General features: G+C 46.4%; 1 long non-coding RNA gene across 1 annotated transcript in view; it reads right to left on the bottom strand.

Moving 5' to 3' along the window:
* Positions 1–2915: 2915 nt before the first annotated feature.
* Positions 2916–5859, bottom strand: part of LOC133211722 (uncharacterized) — a 12387-nt gene continuing 9443 nt past the window's right edge. Inside the window, exons 2-3 of the long non-coding RNA XR_009725268.1 lie at positions 4293–4444; positions 2916–3532 (exon numbers count right to left, since the gene is read on the bottom strand). This is a non-coding gene — a long non-coding RNA (uncharacterized LOC133211722). The remainder of the gene's footprint in view (positions 3533–4292; positions 4445–5859) is intronic.

Genomic DNA, 5859 nt, shown 5'->3' with positions numbered 1-5859 from the left:
GTAGTAAGAGTCAAGTATGGAAGCTATACATTTCCCTGATAAATGGGAGGCTTAATAGAAAAGCCTGGGATAGATAGATTTTACACAATATGACACTGGTTAAAGGAAGCAATATCAACCATTGTTTAATGTAATAAAAAGCCAGAGGTGTAAGAAATGATGGTAATTCTATTGTAACTGAACTTGAAGATCCCTGTCAAATATGAGTGTGAATGTGGCAGTTATTTTAGGTATGTTTGTAATCTTTGCAGGCGTTTTGTCAAGGAGGCACTGTGATATTAGTAAGAGTGCACAAAGGCTCGGCAATGGTGTCATGCACAATTAATGTCCCCAGGTAGCAACTCCATTAGTCTTATGAAGTGAGCTCACAAATGGGAATACTAATGGGGACGCGCCTTGGGGCATTTGCTGAGCTTACTGCTAGTTTATTTCATACCCTTTATGCTCAACACAAAATTTACCTAGCCTGGATTTAAAATGTGTCTCATTACACAGGCAGCATCCTTTTACTTCAGTGCTTCCCTTTTAACATGCAAGATTTGCAATTCTAATCATATCAAAACCTGACTACTCTTGCTAAAAGGGAAAAAAAAGGGATAAATAAATGGAAAAAACAATCTTACGATAAAGACTGTCTGGGGTTTTAATCTTCCCTGACAGGCTTTTTTCATATGTACATACTGGTAGCACATGTGTTCCTGGTAGGGAATCAGAGCCCCGGGCAGCACAGCCAGAGGTGGTGGATTCGGGGTGTGGGATGCAGAACTCACCTCCAGGTCAGGTGTTTGCATCCCTGTGGAAGGAGGACACAGGGCTGGGATTCCACATCAATGGAAATGGGGCTGGGGCTGCCTGGAAAGATGCCGCATGTCAGCAGGAAGTGTCCAGGCAGCCCTGCCTGGGGCAAGGTCATTGCCACCATGAGGCATGTGGCACAGGGAGGAGTCTTTGCTATTACCTGTGCGAGCGCTGTGATTTCTCTTTTGCTAGTTCCTTTCCTTAGAGCTTGCAAGGGGTGATACCCAAACAGTTAAAATGCTGGTGCTTCCTACCTGCAGAAATTGGACAACCGCTTTATTTTAAAGCAAGCAAATCTCAGCAAAGCAGCTTTACTGGAAATGATCTGGAGGGACATCAGAAATGCAAGAGCAACACCTCACCCCTCTCCTGGCTCACTCCCTACCCCTTGTCTTTGGTTTGGTCTCAGGCATGAAGTGCCCCGGCTGTCCCCATCCCCAGTGGGCCTGGGTGAGACTGAGCCCCAGAGGGATCTGTGTGCCTGTTTGCAGAGAGGCCCCTGCCCACACAGATCCTGGCTGAAACCACATCCCAGAGGATGAACTGCTATCCTCCCTTCAGAAAATAGCGAGAAACAACAAGATTTTCCTAAAACATCCAGAGAATTTGTGTTTAAGTCCTGGTCTGCCACACATCTGTATGATTACCCCATCCTTCCCCAGCATCCCTCTGCCTGCGTGGAAGGGAAGCATCCTGGTCCCTGCTCAGGCACTCAGCTCACCCTCCTACCCCGCCACATCACTAAAGTCATGGTCTGAATGCCACAAACCTTGAAGAGCAATAGACCCTGGTGACGGTGTGATACGGGGCAAACTGCAACAGCTTAAAAACCTGTGCAGTTTGGAAATCCAGGCTCTGCAGCCACCTCCTGCTTGCTTGGGGAAACAGGCTCCATTCCCAGTACCTAACACCCCCTGATCAATAACCCATGCAGAGCAGTGCCCTGTGGCTGAGCAGCCTTCCCGGAGCGCCCACATCCAGGATGGTCCAGCCCGCAGCTGGGCTGGAGGAGCAGCGCCTAGCACCAGCTCTCCCAGCACCAAAATGCCAGATGAGCCCCGGACAGATTTATTTCCAAATCCTGACTCAATCACAGTATTGGATTTGTAATCACAGGCTCCAATTTTAGTGGAATAAATATACTAACAAAACTAATAGTTTGTTAGCTGCAAGGTAGGGACAATCAAAGTGTCTGAAGTGAAATACATGGCTCCTCGGGAGAAACCCCTACATGATAAAGACATTTAGAGCTTTATTTTTTTAGATAGATATATAGCGAGGTGTCAAGCTGTTTCCAGCGCATGCCGCTCGCCTGCACTGCATGCGTGTGCGTGCACCCAGTGGGGAAGGAGGGTTGGGAAAGTTCGCTAGCGTGTAACTGTCTCCAGCCTCTGCACAAGCTGCACCGGGAGAGAACATAAACCAAAATGACTCCTCAGGAGCCCAGAGGAGAAGCAGGAACTGTTTGGTGGAGAATTATAGCTATGGGTGAAATTAGATGTACTCGGAGCCCCAAGGCTGAGAGAAATAAAAAGCATTTTAAATGGAGTGTAGAATTCATATTCCTCAGTCACTTCCAATAAATAAATCCTTGACAATTTTTTCTGTAAACAGTGGTTACACTTTGCTCTATTGTCTCCATGTTGCATATTCCAGACAGGAAATTGGGTTCTCCACCCCAGCCCGCATGTGCCCTCCCAGCACAGTGCAGTGGCATTCTGTATTGAGCCAGTGGCCGGCTATAACAGGGTGTTGGGGGCTCAGTGTGCTGGTTGTGGTATTGGGCATCCAACTCCCCCTGCAACCCACGTGTTTCAAGCGGCTCCTAGGAGTCTGAATCCACATCACCTCACCTTTCACACCAGGTTCAAGGGATCCTATGGAAATTCCCGGTGGCAGGAGCACCTCAAAGCCTCCCTGGCTGGTTACAAGGCAGCACAGGCTGCAAGGTCCCTCTCTCTGGCTGTTCACATTTCCATTTCATGAGCAAATGAAGCATTTTATACTTTACTGCTTCCCCACAATGGCAGTCATCCCATTTCACCTGTCTGGGACCAGAGATGATGGAGGGAGAACAAGAACACTGGGCTGTTGGCAGCCAGTGCTGAGGACGCAGCAGGACACTTTCCCATTCACTTAACTTGCATCTTTTATTAAGAAGAATAATAACTCTTAGGGCAGTAATAATTGGTCTTCTCCATGGGGCTGTTGAAACAGGAGACAAGCTGGGTGCACCAGTACGCAAGACAGGGACTGTGCAAATGTGATTTTAGCTGAGTCCCCTGTGCCTGCCAGATTGATGCAATTTGGGGATGCAGCCAGAGCTCCTATGCAGCCCTGGGTAGGAGCCGCTGGTGTGGCATCTGCACAAGGGGCTGTGACGCTCAGAGAGCTGCCATAGCTTTGGGAGTTTGTCCATGTGAGGTCCCAGAAGGATGCAGTGGGCACCCATTCCACCCCAGCACTCAGCAGCTCGAGCAGCCCCCAGGTGAAAAGCTCCCTGAGCCTCTTCTGGAGGACACTTCAGCAGAGAGCAAGAAGCTGTAGTCAGGGTCACTCATGGAAACGCCACATCCTTGGGTCAATTGCAGGGAATTATGTCTTCAGACCCCATTATCCATCTGCCAACAAGCCCCTGGAGAGCCGTTGTGCGAGCAGGCAGGCTTGGAGCTCAGGACTGGGGGGATTCCTGCACGCTGCACCAGCCTTTGGAGCAGGTAGGTGTTATTTTTACCTGATAATACAAATATCAGGTAAATAAGACCAAGAATAATTGAACAAAACAGCTGAGTAACTGCCAACTGTGTTCAGAATTTCATTTTGCAGAGAACTTTGGTATCCATTTTGACTTTGAAATGTCTGAACCTTCCTTTTGAGAGTTTGCCCTGAATCTCACTGGGGAAAGTCTCTTGTCCCTCTCTGAATGGGATACCAAAGGTCAGGTGTTTCTGGTCATCTCAGTGATTGTTCACTAATTGCTGTTGCAATAAGAGGACCAAGGGGTTGCAGCCAGGTTCATTGTATCAGAAACTGCATGACTGTATCAGATACAGGATCCTTTTTCCCCCAAAGCCCTGCAGCCTGCTGAAGGAAGAGGGGTTTTGTGCAGTTAATATCATGGAGTCATTTTTGCTGTATTTCAGAGGGTAACTAATACTGCAGCATCATGACGCAGCTCCCACAACAGGAATCTGAAGAGCTAAGTGACTACAAGCATTTCTGAAGGGATCTTGGAAAAAGAGCAGAACTGCCAGAGGAGATGATGTGTGATTCATTTCTTCAGAAAAAAAGATTTTCAGATGCTCTAGTGATTTTAAAGGGGAATTAAAACTTCTGCAATATGCTCATTAGACCACAACTAGTGAAAGATGAAGAACTTGAGATGTAGAGACAATGGATTCAGCCCCATGCTCAGCCATTTATTTTTGGCTAATTAAAAGTGTAAGATTTTTCTCTTTATTATGTACTGTTTGCCAAGTTCATTATTTGCTCACCCATAAATCATCATCTCTAGCCAAAGGTAAATCCCCTCTCTGTTGCGAGGCTGCTGTTAGTTTGTGTCACAAGCTCCATGTCTACAAAGCTGCTCCTTCCACCAGTGCCGCAGGAACTGCAGGACCCCAAGACCTTGTTGATTCTGCAGGAACTGGAGGAAAAGTACACAAAGCACTGCTCTTTTCCCTGCTTTGGCCTGCATCTCCCCAGCCTCTCTGAAGTCAGTTTGATCTCTGTTAATCCTTCAGCATCCCTACCCATCCTGTTTGGGAATTGCCTGGTACAAAAGCCTGTTCTCTACCACAAAGTGCCTCTGGCAACTTCACATTCAGGTGAGATGGAGAGTGCTGTGATGCCCAGACCAGTGAGGTTCATTTCAAAGCATGGGTGAGCCCTGGAGCAGGTGAGTTCCCTGGAGAGGGTGGGAATGATGAGCAGACATGCCTCCAGCATGCCCTGGTTTCCAATAGGTCTGCTCAGTAGTAAAACCTTAAGGGAAGAAAAGCACCAGAGGAAACCTGTGATGAGGCAGGAGAATCACCTAAATCTGTCCTCATAAACAACTCCCAGAAGTATCAGCAGAGCTTTAAATCCATATTCCTCTCGCCTCCTTTTAGGTCCTTCTTCCATAAAGCTGTTTACAATCACCTGGGATTCAAGAAGCAGGAGAAGCATGAAGAACATTTGGCTTCTCCTATGGAGTCACCATTTAGGAAACCCTAAGGAGCCCTGCACAAGGAGTAGTAAGGAATATCTAGTTTGTCCATATAAAATCATTCCTTGACACTGAAGCCTTCCTTTAGGCTGATGTGGTGCCAACAAATTTACCAAACTTTTTGTAACTAGCAAGTTATTGAGTGTCACTTTAGTACAGTGTATGTGGAAAACGCATGGAAGGTGCCAAGAATGCTGCATAGTCTTTAACTATTACATTAAGCATCTGCTGCTGCCATTTATGGATCAGATAGCATTTTACTCTTGAGATATTTGATTTTATTACCTTCTAGGGAGAGAGCCAAACAAGTGTTCTTATTGATTTGCACATTAAATATATTAGTAATAAAACAACATCTCTGTAAACCAATTGTAAAATCAATATTAATTGGTACCAAAATATCACAAGTAGTTGAATTACAATTAAAGAAAGTAGCTTCAAAGTCTGCCTACCAATCCAGAGGCGATGCACACCAAATGAGAGAGGGGCACCAAATCTGAGAACAACAATATTGAGAGCAATTAACAGCTGTTCCAAGTGAAACATGAAGAGATACTCAGATTTGTTTGAGGAGAGAAAAGGTCATTGAGATTCAGTTCATGGACAGCAATTCACTTTGTCTGCACGGGCACGTGTTCAGCTGATTAAATCTTGTGGGAACAGGTCCAAACCATCCAAACCTTGCTTATGTCTTTGTCTACAGGACAGCTTTGGGTCTTGGAATCCAAAACAGAGACTACAAAGCATGAGCAGCAGGAGCAAAGAGCTGCTTGGATGGAGCAGAACCTGAGGAGCATCCTCTGCACCCAGCAATTGAACTCTCACCTGCGTGAATAGAGCCCAGGCCAGCA

Source organism: Neopsephotus bourkii, unplaced genomic scaffold (assembly GCF_033783945.1).
Source record: "Neopsephotus bourkii isolate Nb327-2 ecotype Australia unplaced genomic scaffold, CSIRO-AGI_Nbou_v1 NB_659, whole genome shotgun sequence".
NCBI classification, from domain to species: Eukaryota; Metazoa; Chordata; class Aves; order Psittaciformes; family Psittacidae; genus Neopsephotus; species Neopsephotus bourkii.
This window is presented reverse-complemented; position numbering and strand designations above follow the sequence as displayed.